Raw genomic sequence first — 18,924 nt, 5'->3', positions numbered from 1 at the left:
CAGTATAACCAAACCTCAGTGCTGCAGTAAAACAACACAGGGAAGCTCCCATGATTTAACCAATGGGCAAACAACCCAACAAGGGCTGGGGACAGAAAGGGATTGAGTGTTTTACTGTGTTTGTGTATAGGTGAGTGGGAGTGACAAAGAAGGCTTCACCTAGTGATACTCATTCTTTCCAACCAGCTTACAGCGTTAACCCCTCTGATCCACCCTTCCTGCTCAAATCCTGTCAATCAAGCCACTTCCAGCTGAAAATGCGTCCATGGCTTCCTGGCACCCAGAGGATCCACACCTGACATTCAATGCCTCTCCTAGCCCTGCACTCCCCGTTATCTCCTGCCACTCCCCACCTCAACCCCACACTCCTGCTGCAGCAGCACTGCTCACTAGGCCCCAAGCACAGTGGCTCCAAGTGGCCAAACCTTTGCACATGTGACTGCCTGAAAGTCCGACGCACCCTCAGCCTAGGGGGAGGAAAAGGCCTCCCTGGCTCCTCTGGGACTTATCCCAAAGACTCCAGGCTCAGCCACCACAATTCTGGATCTCCGAGGGCAGGGCAGGTCTGATTCATCGCCCCTCTCCATTCAGAAGCTCAGCAATGAAAAAAATGCAAGGAGCCCAGAGAATGCTGGGAAGTGCGCATTTGCCAAGATTGCCTAAGACCAAGCCTCATCTGAGGCACAGCGTCAGAACGCCACAGTGTGGAAGGACCAAACATTACACCGTTGGGGTTTATCAGCGTGGGACTTGGGTCTATCTCTTTCCAGGGTTCTAATAATGAAATTTGGGCAAATCTCTCCTTTACTTTAAAATTTCCCAGCGGCTTAGGATAAAATCCAAACTCTAACCAAGGTCCCCAAGGGCTTGCATGACTAAGGTGCTATATGGTCTCCAGGCCCTTGTCCCACCAAGCTCCCTTCCTTTAGGTCCCCAACAACTCCACAAGGGACCTCCTGTCTCAGAGCCTCGGCATACTGTTCCCGCTGCCTGGGTGCTCCTTCCCCTGCTCACACAGCGCCTTCCATTCCCTCTTTAGGTCTGGGCTTTTCAGGGAAGCTTCCCTCATCTGTCCAGATAGAATTCCATCACACCCACCCAATCCCATATGCGCTCATAACCCTGGTTGTCTCCTTTATGGCTGAAGAAATAAATTTGCTATGTGTATAATGACTTACTGTAAGACCCAGGACTACAAGATCATGAGGGATGGAAAAATCTTGCTCTCCAACACCCAGTCAAGGCTTCAATATGTCAAGTGAATGCACCCATGAATGAGTGAGTAAGTGAACGAACGAGTGGACCTACAATGTAACTCAAGACAAGATGGTGGTCAGAATCCTGGTGAACATTAGAGGCAGAAAAGCAGAGTCCAGAGAAGGTCAGGGAAATGGAGATAAACTGGGTGGTGTAGCCTCCCAGAAGCAAAGAGGGGAGAGAGCTTCTTGAATGTTCTCAACTGCTCCAAGGAGATCTGAGGAAACACCACGGGATTTGGACAAGCAGGAGCTCACTGGGGCATCCTTGGTTGAACTCAAGTTCAGCAGAAGTGGGCATGAGGTGGGCACAGTGCGGGGGCTGAGCCAGCCAAGCTTAGTTAACAGGTACTCATCTGGGCCTGAGCCAGCCTGGCCCTGCAGGGTCTGCACAAGTGGGGAAAGCAGAAGACAGGTCTGTGTCATTGTCACCAACAGCATGAACAGAGAGTAACACTCTTTGGTGACAGATTAGTTAAAGGCAATTCAGCTTTAGGAGCTGGAGTGGTCAGGGCTCAGTCCCAAAAGCTGGAGCTGTAGAACCAAGACCGGCCCCCATCCCTCCACTCTGGGCAGCATCAGGGCTGCTCCTTGCTCAGCAGAACAACAGGCTTCGGCTGAAGTGGGACAAGTCCCCTCTCTGGGCCTGGTGGGCCTTCTAGGAACCCTGGCTTTGAGGACAAAGCATTCTGGAGACCATCAGAAGGCCCTTTCATCTCAGCTTTGGGAAAGAGGAACAGCTCTGTCTGTGGTCGCTGTCACCCCCTGAAGCCAGCTGGGCCACCAATGAGTAAGCTTGTAGGCATTCAGCCCCTTCTCTTTTTGGCAACCAAGGATGATGTCATGAGCTGGAGGGTATTTTCCAGGCTCTCCAGATCCTTGCTGTTAGAAATTCACTTCCTTTCCAGCGATAGAAGCTGGGTTAGTTCCCTAGCAGGGATCCTTCCTGTTTCACAGCTCACAAAGCCCTTCAGCATCTACGAGCTTGTGCAGTCTTCACTACAATTTGCAAGGTAGGTGCAGGGGAGACCCACACACCCATTTTTTTTAGGCAGAGAAACCGAGGCCCAAGCTGGGAAGTAACCAGGGTCTCCGGCTTCAGGAGAGAAGTCAGAAAAAGCCCAGGACTCCCCCCTTGGATTTCAGCATACTTCAGCGGGTCACTTGAGAGGGTAACCTGGGAATCCCAATAGCCAGGTGGCCCCACCCTGCCAGCCCTGCCAGCGGCCCCCAGGTGGCGCTGACTCATCCCCTTCCCCATGACTCACACTCCTCAGGTTCTCCTCCTCCAGTCAACAAGCAGAGACTTGGCAGCCACACCCCAGATTCTCTCACCTCCTGTGGAGAATCCGTGCATCTCCTTTTTCCTCAGGAAATCCACCCTCTTACAAAAGAGCCAACAGAGGCCTTGACAGGGAAAGCAACTGACCTACAGTCACACAGCCAGCAAGCAGCACAGCCAGGTGGAGGCCCAGGCACCCTGGCACCCAGCCTAGTCAGTCCTTTCCTCTTTCTCACAGGATCACCCTTGCCCGGCCACCCTCTCAAGGGCAGGTGAGAAGCAAATGAGGTAATGGGCAGGAATGTACTCAGAGCTTAACTAGAAACACCTCAGAAACTACCTTCGAATCCACTATGGCAACCAGCGCTGCTCCCACTGTCCTCTTCAGACTTCCCGAGTTTAGGAGGACTTGGGGTCTGCACTACTCGACCTACCTTGCAGGGCTCAGAGGGTGAAGGGGGCTGTTCCAGGGGCAGGTGCTGGGACCACGGCAGAAGCTGCACAAGCAGGTGTCAGCACCACCTGTAAATAAAGAACCAAGACTCAGTGTCAAGGGCTCAAGGTCATCTGGTCAAATCAAAAGCGTCCACTTCTCTCCAGCCCCACTACCAGGGTCACACAGCCCCTATTTGCACACCTCCAACAATGGGGCACTCGCTTCCTGCCAAGGCTTCAAGACCTTCTATTGGAGAATTTGGCTGGTTAAAAAAAAATTGTCATTAGGGTGTGCTAAAATCTCTCTCTCTCTCTCTCTGCGGTCACCCAGGGACAGGTCTGTCATCCTGTTTCCAAGTGGCTCTTTGGGGACTTGAAAACAGTGGTCCTGGGCCCTCAGTCTTCTACAAGTTGTACAGCCCCTTTCCTCCAGCTTTTCCTGAGACCAGGGTGTCCTGTTCCCTTACCCTTTCCCTGATCTACTCCAAATGAATCCTGTCCCTCCCGAAATAATTTTTTTTAAAAGACCCAGAATTAGACATTCTAATGAGTTCTATCCACAGCAAGCAAGCAGAACTCTCACCTCTATCATTCCAGATATCATGCCTCTATTAATCCAGCCTAAAGTCCCATTAGCATTTAAAGTAATCCCACTGCATGAATGAATTCAGCTTATAACCCTTGCAATCAACTTCAGAGCAGTGGTTGAGGATTCTGGAGGTAGACACGAAGGTCCTTCAGTTAACTAACTATGTAGCTTGACCAAGTTACTGCACCTCTCTGAGTCTCAGTTTCCTTCTCTGTAAAAAATGGATTATGTTGGAACCCACCCCACAGAGTCATTATAAGGATTAAATGAGATAAAACATGTCAAGGGTTTTGAACAGTGCATATATTTACTCTGATTATTAATTAAATCCTAAGTCTTTTTCTAGAAATTGTATCTTTCTCATCCTGAACTTGTATAGTTCAGGGACCCAAGTTGCTTACCTGCCATAATCCTACCTATATGGCTAAGTATCATTCTATTCTTGCAAGACTGTGTTATCAGTACCTGGTGACAGGTCTTTCTCGGCCATCAGACAGACTGTGAGCTCCATCAGACTGCTTTGCCTCTGAAGCTTTGGCCCTGGCACATGGCCTGGCAAACTGCAGACCACTGGCTATATGCTAGGTGACTGAATGAAGGACCAGACTATGTGGGTTCTAGGGTTGAGCAGCCCAGCCTTCCAGTCCCTCCTTCTATTCCCCAGAACACGAACACACACACACACACACACACACACACACACACCCCTACCTTTCATGGACAACCTCATGTCCCACAGTCCCAGTCATCTGCATCCAGGGACAGCTAAGTAAGCTGGCTCCTGCCTACACTGGAAAAATTCTCTGCCCTAACCAGCTTCTCCAAGCCAAAGAGAGAGCGCAGGTTCCCAAATGGAGCAAGGCCCTCCAGGCTCCTGGGATTCAGACACAAAAGGGGCCTTGTTCTCAGCTGACATTAAATGGCCCAGACATTCCTGATGGATTTCTGCATTGTGAGTGGCATGGGTGCACAGCAGGGGATCTGGAAGGAGGCTGGACCCTTATCTGGGCCCTAGGGTCGGTGTTAAATGCCACCTCTATGGGCCTTCCATGTAGGACAGATCAAAGCAGAGCTGGGTTTTGTTGTTCCTGCCAATGATTAATGACCTTGCACTTTCTGTTAACTCTGTGAGAGAATGAGACTTTCAAATCCAGCCCCCCTCTTTTCTACAAACCTCCAAATCACACCTTCATCCTCACTGGCGGTGCTACATTTGTTCCCAAGTGCATCCTGCTCCTCCCCCAATGCTCCCCATCTCAGCAGCAACACCACCACCCAACACCCATACCAGGCCAGACACCAGGGCTCCGCTCTTTTCAACCTCCCCTTCTCTGTCACTCTTGCCTCCAACACTATTGAGTCCTTGCATCCTCTTCTCTCCCCCTCCCCTCAACTGCCAACATCTTGGTCTAAGTAATATCACCTCTCACCTAGATGACTGCAATGCTTCATAACTGGTCCTCCCACTTCCTCTCTCCTTCCCTAAGTGCAGTCTCCTCAGAGCAAGCCCAGACCATGTCACTCCTTGGCTCAGATTCCACCATGGCTCCCTATGGCCCCCAGATAGTCCAAGATCCTTAACACACTATTCGACATCATTTATCATCTTCCCCCTGCCCCCACCATAGCCCCTGGAGCCTCAACTCTCACCAGTTCCTGTCTCCCCACCACTCCTACACACACCCCCACACACACATACACACACCCAAGCTCCAGCCAGACAGCTGCACTCTGTTCCTTAATTCCTCGTCTAATCTTCGCACAGACTGCTTCCCCTGTTTCAGAACTCTTTCTTCTTTTCTTCTTCCACTTTGATCAAGCCCAGCTTTCCTCCCGGAAATCTTCTTGGACTCCCCTTCCCCTTAGAGGTTGAGCTCATCTGAGATCCCACAGGCCTCTTGTCTTCCCTGTCATACTGTATTATGATCTGTTTCCAAGTAGCCTCCCCCATTAGACTAAGATCTGCTCCCTTGTATCCCAACACCTAGCCTAGGGCTGGGGCTACAACAGCTCAAGATTCACTAAAGGAAGAAACTAGTGAATCATGCGTGTAAACACACTCATGCACACCTTCACACAGAGCTGGCTAAGAGTGCAGGTGCTGCCATCTATAGGCTAAAAGAGCATTGCACTCTTTTCTAGCATTTGGGCACAGGGAGCCCCAGAGTTTTAAAATTGGCTGGGTTTAGAATTAGAATTAGCCCCAGCTAACTACAAGTTGGTCTGTTTTCCATTTTGGACTTAAAGCTGCAGCAACTTAAAAACAAGGTCCACAAACCGCTGACTCTAGTCCATCGCCCACACACCCCAGACAGAGCCATAAAGAGAGGCGGCTCCTTCCGGCATTCAGATCCCAGCCCAGGCTTGCTAAGTGGCTGTTTGATGAATTACATCTTAGAGCATAGGGAGAGGAGGCACTTTCTAACAGTCAGAGCTGCCCACCAGTGCAAAGGCTGGTCTTCAGGTAGAGAGCTCCCCATTAGTGAAAGTATGCAAGCTCCCAGGAACCCCATCTGTCTAGAAGGTGACCACAGAGGAGCTTTCTGCTCTGGGGTGTGGCGTAGGGGTGACTGGAGCAGAAGTGTTTTTCTCCTAAAAGACTGCTCCCAGCTCACGGGGAGGACCTTCAGATTTGATGGGAGAAACATGGTATCTGACCAATAAAGCCAGAAGGGTTCAAACGGCCACCCAGTGAGAACAGTTAGCATTTTTTGATCACTTGCCAAGTGTTAAACTCTGACATACATCATCTCTCATCCTCACAATAACTCTGCCAGGCAATATCATTGTCCCCATGTTGTGAAGGACGGACAAAGCTCAGAGAAGTGAAATTATGTGCTGACAGTCACACCGCTAAGGTCTGGGCGAAAGTTCCTACCGAGTCAGGCTGCCTGCCCTACATCTTGGTCTCACTAAATTTCAAGATATGAGGCCAGGCCTCTTGCTCACTAGAGAAAAACATAAAGCTGTGGTTACTCTAGATCAGGGGTTAGCAAACTTTTACTGTAAAGGGCCAGGCAGTAAATGTTTTAGGTTTTGCAGGCCCCATACCTTCTCTTTTGCATATTCTTCCTGGTTTGGGTTTGGATTTTTATTTTGTGTACATTTTTTTAACAACCTTTTGAAAATGTAAAAACCACTCAGCTCAGAGGCATGCAAAAACAATCTAGGGGCTCCCCAGGGCTATAGTTTGCAATCTATAGGTTGAAATTGCTGTTTGCAGTCTTAAATATAAAAACTTCAGGTGGAAATGTTTAAGCCAAATGCTAGGTCCTACAGCTGTATTTCTCCCCCCTCAGATTGCTTCCTATTGAGTCACGCTCTCTTAGAGAAGAGCTGGCCCTACTTTGCTGCGATATTAGGCAGCAAAATATTTCAAGAGCTGTTCAGATTCTAGAAACTCATAGCTGTGGACCAAATAGTTCAACTCAGTGTTTGGGAAGAGAAGAGGGAGGCACATACAATGGGTAGGAAGAGCCTCAAAGATAAGACATTAAGAGATCTGGGGGCCCTAGCTGGTTTGGCTCAGTGGTCAGTCTGCGGACTGAATGGTGCCAGGTTCGATTCTGGTCAAGGGTACATGCCCGGATCGCAGGCTTGGTCCCCAGTGGGGGGAGTGCAGGAGGCAGCTGATCAATGATGTTTCTATCTCTCTATTTCTCTCTGAAATCAATAAAAATACATATTAAAAAGAAGAAGAAGTAAGGTCACTATCTTTAAAAAAAAAAGAGAGAGAGAGAGAGAGAGATCTGTGGTCTTGTCTGAGCCCTGAACAGGGATTTAGACTCTTCCTGTGCAAAGTGGAGGGAAACTAGTTAGGTTTTTGCTGTGTGCTTCAGGAAACTCACTTGCCATCTCTGAGCCTGAGGATCCCCAGCCATGAAGTAAGGGGTTGGGGCCAGGCGATTCCCAAGGTCCAAACTCTATAGGTTGGAGTCCGGAAACTGTTTTGAGGTGAGAAGGGAGTCAGGAGATTGGTCTTCAGCTGATGGTCACCACAGTCACAACAAAGTCAAGGGGACACAAAGTCAAGCCCTTCCGCTCTAAGCACAGAGGTAGAGCAGTGACCTGGCTTAAGCTCAAGGTCTTATGGCAAGTGCCAAGCAGAAACTAGAATGAGAACCAGCATCTCTCTACCTCTTCAGCCCGGATCTTAACCGTTATATTCTACTGATGCTGAACTGTGCAAATGCATTTGCTAAAAGAATGAATGAAGTATGATATTTCCGTAAATGGTCCCTGAGCTAGAATTTTGATAACCAGCTTCTGAGGCTCCCACAAAGTCACCCTCATGCATGGCTGGTGAGAATAAAAATGGCTGCAACCTTTCTGGGCAGCAACTTGGCAAAATGTAGCAAAACCTGTAAAATACATCATTTTGACCCAGAAACTCCAATTCTTGGGTACCCTTCTAAGATATAATGATTTAAAATAGTAATAGACATGCATTTATCTACTTATGTTATAGTATACTTTAAAAATTAAATTTAGAGCCCTAGCCAGTTTGGCTCAGTGGATAGAGCGTCGGGTTGCTGACTGGAGTCCCAGGTTCGATTCCGGTCAAAGGCACGTACCTCAGCTGCAGGCTCAATCCCTGGCCCTGGTCGGACGTGTGCGGAAGGCAACCAATCAATGTCTCTCTCTCACATGGGTGTTTTTCTCTATCCGTATCTCCCACTCCCTTCCACTCGCCTTAAAAATCAATGGAAAAATATCCTCGGTGAGGATTAACAACAACAAAAATTAAACTTACAGTCCTGAAAAACATGAGAAAATATTTATGTTATACTGTTGAAAGAAACAAAAAGTCAGAATAGAAAATTATAAATGTGGTATGACCACAGTTATGTGAGGGTAAAAAATAGTACTGAAAACATCAGGAAGGAAATGTGCCCAAATGTTAGCAGTGATTATCTCTGGTTGGTAGAATTATAGACAGTTCTTATTTTTTATACTTTTTTATTTTCCAAATTTCCTATCATCAACATTTGTTATAATTAGAAAAAGAAAAAAAGGTTCTTGGAGGAGGGGAGAAAAAAATCGCCCCATATTCCATGGGTATCCCACCCATAGCACTTTGCTACTCCCAAAAAAATTAACTAGTATTTACCCAGTACCTACCAAGGGCCCAGCCCAGCCATAGGCGCTATGGAAGGAAATGAAGGGCTAGGCTCCACCCTGAAAGCTTACATATATCATAAAAATATTCTTTGCTTGGCAAATAAACTGGTCCCACATGATATCCTTGTTGAGGCTGGAAAGTAATAAGGCTGTTTGCTCAACAGCAGAATCAACGAACCCATTCCCACTGGTGTGGTGCCTTCATCAGAGTTCCCTGAGAGACACCATGGCTCAAACCATTTCTGGAGTCCCTTTGGGAAAAGAACATTTCAGGGATGCTTTACAGCCCAGGGAGAAAACTGTTATCCCTTAGTCCAAGCATTGAAAGCAAGAGGCACAGAGGCTCCTTCTGAGGCAGAAAACGCAAGGCACCAGGAAGGAGTTGGATGGAGGGCCCAGGGAGGAATCTAACTGGCCATGTGGCCTGGGCAAGAGAACTCATATCTCCAGGCCTCGATTTCCTCACCTGTAAAATGGGGCCCATAATGACAACCTCAGGACTCCTGTGAGGCTCAAAGAAGAAAAAGTAAGTCATTTCATCTCTCTAGGCCAAGCCCCAGTTTCCTCATCTGTAAAACTGAGTCATTATCACCTCTTTAACAGGGCTGTTAAAAGATTAAACAAGACAGTATAGACAAAAGGTGAGCACACACAGTAAGCATCCTACATACATATGATGGCCATGATTCTTATTGCTTGTAGAATAGGGAATAGGATACATAAATGAATCAGACCTCAACTTCCTTATCTGCAAAATGGGGCAACCAATTCAGTCCACAAAGACCAAATTCATGAAAAGTGGTCGACTCTCCAGCTGGCACTGGCACCAGTAACTTAAACACAGATAGCTGCTGTGGGCTCACTTTGTGCTCCCAGAAGTGCAGGTCCCATGTTCCTGCACTGAGCAAAAAGCCCTCTGACTCAAGGCCATCTGAACCCAGAAAGCCTGACATTACCCTGTCTACCCCCACTAGTGCAGAGTGAACACTGGGGCCCAGAGAAAGGTACATATTAGCACAGGTCACCCCGTGCTTTGTCAGTGGCAAAACCAGGACCACACTCACCGCTTTTCTCTGCCCTGCCCTTACGTTGCTGATGTGGTCCCAGGCAAATGGCAGAATGAGGAAGAGAGGGGAAGCCCGAGAGCAGCAGGAACCCAGTCTGTCTGTGGTCTCCAAACTCACAAACCACATCAGGCTGAAATATGACACACGCTCATGCACTTGAAAGAGAGGAGATATTTTTACTTAACATCCCCCAGCTGCCTAAACACTGGTCTCTTTCTTTCCCTGCCCCCCAAAATGCGTAACTCCTGGGACCTGCTTTTTCCTGCTTCTGCAGGCATTTTCTCAGGGAATAACTGTGGGGCAGGGGTGGGGGGCTTCCACTTTTCCTGGCTTTCCCAGAAAACTTTCCAGAACATGGGCTCAAATGGTAAAGGGACAGAGGACTGGTCCTTGCTGGGTTCCCAACTCAACAGGTGACCTTGGGCAAGTCTTGCGTTTTCTGAAATATAGAAAAAGTGAGCCGGAGTCCTCCTGATAGTACAGAAAAGTGTTTACAAACAGCCCAGGGAGGCCCCTCCAGGCCTCTCTGCTACAAGACCAAGCCATGCACTCTGACTCGTGTTCATTGTCACAGCCACAACAAAACTCCCCCATCAGTACTCATGTCAGAGCGAGGTGGAACCTTCTGGAGAATGTCTGCAGTGATTAAGATCTCTGGCTCTCTCATCAGAGCTCTGGAGTCCTGGTACCATCACCCAATAGTCTCACAACCCAAGGCACGTTATTTAGCCTCTCTAAGAGGGATAATAATTTCGACCTCAGCGGAATGGTTGTGAGGAATCAACAAAGTAATTAATGTCCCAGCGGTTGGTATTCCAAAAGGCAGCTTTCTATGATTATGATGCAGATCAACGCCCCCCACCCCCCCATTTTACAGAGAGCCAGGACTTGCCCAAGTTCACTCAGAAGAATTAACAGTGTGGCTCCACTCCCAAGTCAGTGCTTTTAACTTCTCTCAGTCCTACAGTCTCGAATAAGAATATTTACACCCTTAGAGATTGCAAGGTTAGGCTGTAAAGTTTCTTGAAGAAAATCAAAGACCAAAGCTTCAGCTAAGGACTACAGGCCATGAATAAATCATTTCTATGACTTGGCAATTTCTCCTGAAAAACCCAAACTACCCACACAGATGGAGCAGGGGGAAGTGACCTACTGACACTGGATGGCCAAGACGTTGTGAAGGCAGCCAATCAACAACAGCTCTTGCTTGTAATAGTTTGGCACAAGTGCACACACAGCTGTTAACAGTAACTACCTCTGGGGGAAAAGGGGATTTGGAGAGATGAAAGTCACTCTATACTCTTCTCCATGTTTGAATCTTTAACAATATAAATTTGCTTAAAAAAGAAGAAAAAAACAACACAGCAAAACTCAGAATAACTTAGCAGCTTTATCCAATAGGTATAAGCCTGTTTGCTTTTAGATGAAATTTATGGCAAGTTTGGAAATCCAATGTATCTCCTACCATCCGCCACCAGATTGAGAGTTTTTATCTTTGCTCTAGCCAAAAATCCTTTCTCGACTCCTCATTGTCTTTAAAATGAAATCCAAACCCTTAGTTTACAATCAAGTTCCATCTTTACTCAGTCTCAACTCCCATCACTCTACCCTTCCCCCATCCTCCATTATAGCCAAGTGGATTGCTCAGAAAACCTCAGTGCCTTTGCACAAGCTGTTCCTGTTTCTTAAAATGTCTTTTCCCTCAATCTCTTTATCTCCTGGGAAACTATTACTCATTTCTGAGGCCTGGGTCACCCAGACATAGTCACCCCTCTTACAGACTATCAGTATCCCATGACTGTGTCGACCACTCTAGATGGGAAGTATCTTGAGGATAGAGAGTTTTGTCTCCTCAGGGGTTCTTGGGCCCTCGCAGGACAAGGCACTAGACCCAAGAGTACTGAATCAAGGAAGCAGGGAGGAAGGAAATGCCATGAGAGGCAAACCCTGCAGCCTCCCCTCCAGGGAGCTGCCTGCTTTCCAAGTTCACATTAGTCCATAATAAAAAAGACTATGGAAAATTCTGGAGTAAAGTTTCCTTCCCTGATTCACAGGGAAACCTTCTTTGCTGCTGTATAACTCACGCCAGTGCCAACTCAAGCTCCTCCGGCTGTTTACAATTTCCCTGGCATTTATAAATAGTGAGGCCTCAGAAAGGAAAATGGAGTCTCAAGGGAGCTGGATGCCCACTGTCTCCTCTCCTTCCCTTCCTCCTCTGTTCTAAGCTTCTTCCTCTTAACATCCCCAAAGAACACCAACCAGCACCCCCAAGTGTGTGTAAGGGTGGAGGAGAAGTACTCAGTCCCTTAGTGAATGGAAACTCAAAAAAAGAGTCTAAGACCCAGTGGGAGTGGCTCAGTTGGTTGAGCGTAGTCCTGTGCACCAAAAGGTTGCTGGTTTGATTCTTGGTCAGAGAACATACCTGGGCTACAGAAGGCAACTGATTGATGTTGCTCTCTCACATTGATGTCTCTCTCTCCCCTTCCCCTCTTCCCTCCCTCACTTTCTCTCTTCCTTCTCTAAGCATATCCTTGGTGAGGATTAAAAAACCAAAAAACTATTTAAAAAAAAAAAAAGAGTCTAAGGTACCACCAGCTAGAAGGAGTCACCCGAGAGCCCACTGGAACTGGGTCCCAGCCCTGCCCCTTCCTCACTATGTGACTATGAGCCTGTCACAAACTCTCAACGCACTTCAGTTCTCTCGGCTATGGCATGGGGCTGGGGTCAGACTTCAGCAAGCTATGCTCACTGTAAAGTACAGTGCAGGAAAAGGTCGAGGTGCCCTGGTCAAAATGTGATCCTGGGATAACAGGATGTGCAGGACTAAGTCTTTGAGAAGTCCTCCAGGCCAAACAAAAGCAGAACCTCCCCCAGCAGCCCTGCCTTCTGCTCTGAGGAAGGTGTGAGGGCAGAATAAAGGGTAGATGTCTGGGCAGATGAGGGGCTACAGAAGATGTCCCAAAGCTTCCCAGGACCCAGGCTTGCCCTTAGGCATGGCCCAGAGGTCTGGGGACCCAGGGAGAAAGGGAGATTCCAATGACTACCTTCAATTTTGAAAGAAGTTTGCCTGTGAGTCAGGGAAGGGAACAAATACTGTAGCACTGAGAAGACCACACCTACTGGTAGCAAATGCAAGAAGATTTCCCACGAGTGCAAGGAAAACTTTCTAACAGTGCTGGGTCCAGAACGAGGAAGGAGGTGGGAGGCTCCTCATCACCCAGAACGAGCAAGCAAAGGCATTATATTACCCTGGAGTCAAGAATTCGTGGAGCAGGCTCCCCAGCGGAGCCACCGCCCAGACCTCGGGCGAGCGATTACCTCAAAGCCCCGGTCAGGTACACCGAGTGCCTTGAGGAGGTTGCCCTGGGCTCAGTTCCACCAGCCGCGGGGGCGGGGTCGATGTTTGCAGCACAGCGGGGCCTGTGGGTGAGGCCCAATCCCCTCCTCCCCTGCCTACTCCCCCAACCCAAACCTCCTTGGTCCTCTGGAAGACAAGCTAGGTGAGAGAGAAAGCCCTTTTCCAGCGTTGCCCCCGCCGCCCGAGGTCCAGGCGCCAGACCCGGAGGGGAGCTCTAGACCGGAATGGGGGCCGGGGGTGGGGAGGGGGGGGGGGGAGGACCCATAGGACCGAGATCTCCAGATGCCCCGGGTCGTAGCCGCCCCCTTCCCCTACCTGCGGCTGCGGCGCTGGCGACGGCGGCTGCTGGGTCCAGCTGTGCTCAGCTGGTTCCGGGAGGGCCGGGCGAGAGCGTTGCGGTCGGTGGGCCGGGATGGGCAGGGCGCTGGCCGGAGCCGCCCTCGGGGCGGGGCGGCCGGGATAGGGGTGTAGGGGGGAAGGGAGGGGGCAGGAGCGCCGGCCCCTCCCTTAGGCTGCCGGGAGAATGGCGACACTGCCTTCCACTGCCTTCGGGCTAACCTTCTGTCTCCTGGCCAACCCTCGCTACTTGTCCAGCAAGGAAACAAGCTCCCTGCTTTAGATACGAGGAAACTGAGGTCCGAAGCACTCCGGGGACAGCTGCTGGAGCTTGGAGGGAGGGGGAGGAGCGACTGGGCTGGGCTCGAGTCCGAGAGCTCAGTTGGGATGGGCAGCGTGCCATGTTCCACTAGGACCAGCGGAGGCTTATTTCAGCTGCCGCGAGGTCCTGCTACCCAGGCAAAGCCTTCCGCGGGTGAAATGAGCTACTCACAAAAGCAGGGAAAGTGCAAGCAGCATCAGAAAGATGATTCCCAACTTCGTTCGGAGCGAAGAAACAAGAAATGGCAAATTGCATCCCTGTCCTTAAGTTAAAACAGGGAGCAGAGCTTTTGCAGCCAGGCCGCCTGGGTTGCAACTCCTGACACTAGTCCGTAACTTTAGGCAAGTGACTTAACATGTCAAAGTCTCAGTTTCCTCTCTAAAACTGCGACTTCATGGGGCTGTTGGGAAGACTCAGTGAGAGAAGGACTCAGCACAATGGCAGGTTCTGTGAGTTCTCTATAAACGGAAGTTCTTGTTAGTGTGAAGGCAGATATTATTTTAGGTGGTTAAGCAAATCCACAGTTAGAAAGATGAATGCAAGGTAATGTAAACAAGTGTAATATTTTATTTATCTCAAAGCACGTCACATGCATTTGAGAGATAGCCATTTAGGATGGAGCAGGACTACAGTCCTGGTGCAACCGTGGGTTCCCAGGCCTCCTGCAGCTGCTCTGGGGCTCCAAGTCAGGAGACTCACACAACAGGAGACTGGACCAGGTGACCAAGAGGTCCATTCCCAGCACAGGTGCTGGCAGCAGCCCCATGTTCAGGTGGGTTAAATCTCCCTCTAACACGAGGTACCTGTCAGGCTGGGAATCAGAGCAGAAACGTAAAGAGGCCAAGAGCAGAGTTCCTGGTTTTTCCATTGAGTAGCAGCCAGGGAAGCAGAGGGCCTGGGGAATCCCAGCCTGCCTCTTCCTCCTGACCCTTCTCTTTGTACAACACTTGGAATTAGAGGAACCATTTCTTGAACACCTGGTCCATGCTCTAGGCTTCCCAGGTGCTACCAACTTTCCACCTCACTTCCCTACCCCTGCCCCCAACATATACACACAAGGTAGGCATTACCAGGTGCAGTTTTGAGATAGGGAAGCTAAGGCATAGAGAGGTTTGAATAGCTCTCCTGAGCACACAAGTGACACCACACAGACTGAGTCTTTGGCCCTCTTTCCTTTGCTCAATGTCCTGTGTCATACTCTGACACCCTTCCTGACTTGGGAAACTCTGCCCAGTTCCACTTTCTCCCATAACTGAAGCAGGATGCCCAGCCTCAGGGAGGCTCACACCCTCTCTGCCACCCCTGCTTTTTCCAGACTCCTGGGGCCCACTGTGGGGTAGGTGGGGAGAAAAGCAGAAATGCAGACTGTTTGGCTTTGAGCTCTTTGATTACAACTTCCAGCATACACATGTCCTGTTATTATCTAACATATCATTTCCAACCCTGGCAACTTCTCTCAGGCCCGGAGAGGTTAACCTCTGAATCTCTGTGTCCAATGAACTGGAGAATATCATATTGGGATGGAGGAGACACTGGAGAACATGGTCCAACCCCTCAATGTAGAAATGGGGGAACTCAGGCCTAGAGAGCAGAGACTTGCACCCATAACTCTGTGATTGCTCCATTTTGTACTGGAAAAGCCCATAAACCTAGGCTATCACCAGAAATAATTTAAAATAATGATGATAACCAATATTTATACTGGAGGGCCACCCAAATTCCTAGTGTTTTGCTTTGCATACATCAACACATTCGTTTCACAGGTGGTCAAGCTGTATCTTGGTCTGACTTTTCAGTCAAGGTAAAGTCTGTCTTGCACGGATGCTTAGACGTGCCCTCTGCCTTGGTGTCTTATTCTCATTTCTTTCTAGATTCCTTTCTGTACTCCTCCCGCCTTGGGTCTAGGTCTCCGTGAAGACTTTTTGCCCTGAATCTTCACCTTCAGAGTGAATGTCTTCTTGTTCTTGATGATATGGATCTCCTCTCATAAATAATTCCGATGCATCCTTTTATCAGAAGTCCACCTCCTCACCAACAATGAGGAATTGGGGAAATAAAGGCCACACCCAGGCCATGCAGTAGACAATTTGGCACTGCTTAGTCCCTCTTCTGAGAAGGCCTCTCCCCATCCACAGAGGTGGCCCTTGCTAGGCACCCATGTTTGTACTATAACCCCCACCCACCCCAAACACAGTGGACAGTGTTAAGAAAAGTTATCAGAACCAAGCTGGACTACCATAATTTGGGGTTAGAGTTTGGGACATAACCATTTTGGCTAATTAACTAGGCCAGTGAGGACTGGTTATCTCTGAAGGCTAACGTCACCATTTGAGGTGGCCATTTTCCACAGAGAAAGCCAGTGAGACCCTCATCAAGTGGCTAGATGGATGTGGAGAAACTCAGAGTGGAGAAGGCCGGGCTAGCCAGGGAAGACTTCTGGACCTGTGGGGCTTTTTTGGGTGCAGATCTCTCCTGGAGTTCACTTCAGAAAAATTAGTTGTTAGGATAAGTATTTATTGAGCATCGAATGCCTTATAGCAAGTTCCTAGAAGTAGAGCGCAAAATGGAAAACTTGTGCCAAGGATTAATTGAGGGGGTGCTCTCAGGAGATCCTGGAATATCCCCAGGAGCCCTAGGGCAGGGATACAGTGGGCCCCGGGGTCAGACCAAAAGCAGGACCGGAGTACTAACGGAAATTGGGGAGGTGCTCTCACCCCCATCTTTCACTGCTGCCCATCTTATTATTGCTCTGTGTCCCTTCAGACAAGCATTTCTGCTTTCAGCGAGCTAAAATCTTTGTCTGTGACCCATAACTAACTTGGGTCAGATGCCTACCTTTTATCCAATTGACTCTAGCCAGAAAGGCAGGGTCCCACTGCAAAACCTGGCTGCTCCCACTGTAGCCTGTGGATGGAGATAAAGGGGAGGGGAAGCCAGGCAGAAAATACAGTTTCACTAGGCAGAAGGACACATCAGCCTTGAAAGGACAGAAAGAATAAGGATGGAGGTGAGGAACGGGATGGCATCTGCTAAGGGCACAGAACAAGCCAAGGTGTGGCGGCTGGAGGAAGACAAGCCTGGAAGAAGGGAAGGAGTCTTTTATTGGCTCCAGTCTCCGTCCCTTCAGTGGTGTGCTAGAATCGGCTTGCAAGAGCTGGTTGTTAAATTTCCAGGAATTTTGATAGCTACTTGTTAAACACAGCCTTCAGTAAAAATTAATTTATATAAACTTATAATTAAACTAAAGGCCCGGTACATGAAATTCGTGCACTTGGGGGGGGGGTCTCCTCAGCCTGGCCTGTGCCCTCCCGCAGTCTGGGAGCCCTCAGGGGATGTCCAACTGACGGCTTAGGCCTGATCCCCATTATATTACCTATTTACCTATATAGTGGAAATCCTACATAATAAAATGGTAATATGTAAATTACCATCACTCCGCTACGCCCACGATTGGGCCAGCAGGAGGCGCAGGGGGCGGGACTCAGGGTGGCCGGGGTAGCTGATTGGGCCAGAAGGACGCTGAGCTCGCGGCGCCTCTGGCGCCGCGAGCTCAGCGTCTGTACCATGGCTGCCGGAGGCTTTCGGAAGGCCTGGGGCGCCTGCGGACAGCCGGACAGGTCCCCCGCGATCAAAGGCCAAAGCGGGGGACCTGGCCGCCTGTCTGCTCCGGCGCAAGGCCTTTCGAAAGCCTCCGCAGCGCCGGAGGCTTTCGGAAGGCCTGGGGCGCCTGCGGACAGCCAGCCGGACAGGTCCCCCGCGATCAAAGGCCAAAGCGGGGGGACCTGGCCGCCTGTCTGCTCCGGCGCAAGGCCTTTCGAAAGCCTCCGCAGCGCCGGAGGCTTTCGGAAGGCCTGGGGCGCCTGCGGACAGCCAGCCGGACAGGTCCCCCGCGATCAAAGGCCAAAGCGGGGGGACCTGGCCGCCTGTCTGCTCCGGCGCAAGGCCTTTCGAAAGCCTCCGCAGCGCCGGAGGCTTTCGGAAGGCCTGGGGCGCCTGCGGACAGCCAGCCGGACAGGTCCCCCGCGATCAAAGGCCAAAGCGGGGGGACCTGGCCGCCTGTCTGCTCCGGCGCAAGGCCTTTCGAAAGCCTCCGCAGCGCCGGAGGCTTTCGGAAGGCCTGGGGCGCCTGCGGACAGGCCGCTGGTGCACCAGGTGCATGATTAAATCATGCACTGGGCCTCTAGTAGTATATAATTGTGTACTATTACACATAACTTCCCAATTCCACATTCAGTAACATCACACTGGTAATCTGAAATCAGCCATGGTGGGAGAAATCAGCAAAGGCTGCAAATTGAGACTTCCCTTCTCCCTGATCCCAGAGCCTGCCGTTTAACATTTACCAGCACACAACTACCCATACCCTGGGTTCCCTCATTCATCCCTCTACACTGAGTGCCTGTTTATGTGTATATCTCCCTCAGTGGCTGGGAGCTCAGAAGAAGGAAAAAGTGGTTGCTTGCTTTTCTAATATATCCCCAGTGTCACAGAACAGAGGCTTAGCAAATTTTTATTGAGTTAATTAATCAGTAAATGAGGGAAATGGGAGATGAATTTGGGATGCATCAGGAGGACTCAGCAGAGGGTTGTGCTTTGAATTCCAAGAGCTGCCAATTCTAACGTCTTCTGAATCCACGGGCAGGAATGTGTTTGTCCCATTATTTTAATGATAACTTAGAGTATTGGTTCCATGTGATCACTGTCAGCTCGGCCATAAAACCCACAGTTGAATTTCCACATCGCTGGATCCCTGGCAGGCGCGATTCTGTACCTGTGCCCCATCAACAACGCCAGTCAGATGCTGGACAGCATGAGCCTGAGCAAGGTCACTGTTTCTCTTATCCAGCAGCAAATCTCCCCTCCATCCACCTCCCAGCTTAGAATTTAAAGGAAATAGCAAAGGCACCTAGATGCCCTTTCTCCTTCTACCAGGCCTGTCACTGCTGTCCGAAGCTGCACACAGGTGGTCCTATGACAGTGGCACTCATCATAATAGCAACTAAAATTGTAATCATAACTACCACTTTTTAGGCACTTATTATATGCTAGCTGCATTATTATTTCAATTAAGCCTTACAACTGTCATCCAGGTTAGGTATAATTATCTTAAATTTTTCAAATAAATAAACAGGCTCAGAAAAGATAAGTAACCCGCGTA

The 18,924-nt window shown here is 49.5% G+C and overlaps 1 protein-coding gene across 2 annotated transcripts in view; it reads right to left on the bottom strand.

The window, feature by feature from the left end:
• The window catches only part of GSN (gelsolin), a 47,799-nt gene extending 34,110 nt beyond the window's left edge, over window positions 1–13,689 (bottom strand). The window contains exons 1-2 of one of the 2 annotated variants that reach the window (XM_079790441.1): window positions 13,424–13,689; window positions 2,973–3,060 (exon numbers count right to left, since the gene is read on the bottom strand). The gene's annotated coding sequence lies outside the window, so the exon portion shown is untranslated. The remainder of the gene's footprint in view (window positions 1–2,972; window positions 3,061–13,423) is intronic. The other variant, XM_079790442.1, reaches the window with a different exon arrangement.
• Window positions 13,690–18,924: the final 5,235 nt, after the last annotated feature.

The sequence above is a fragment of the Cnephaeus nilssonii genome, assembly GCF_951640355.1.
Source record: "Cnephaeus nilssonii genome assembly, chromosome: 14".
NCBI lineage: Eukaryota > Metazoa > Chordata > Mammalia > Chiroptera > Vespertilionidae > Cnephaeus > Cnephaeus nilssonii.
The sequence above is the reverse complement of the archived record's forward strand: the minus strand, read 5'-3'. Positions and strand labels throughout refer to the sequence as shown.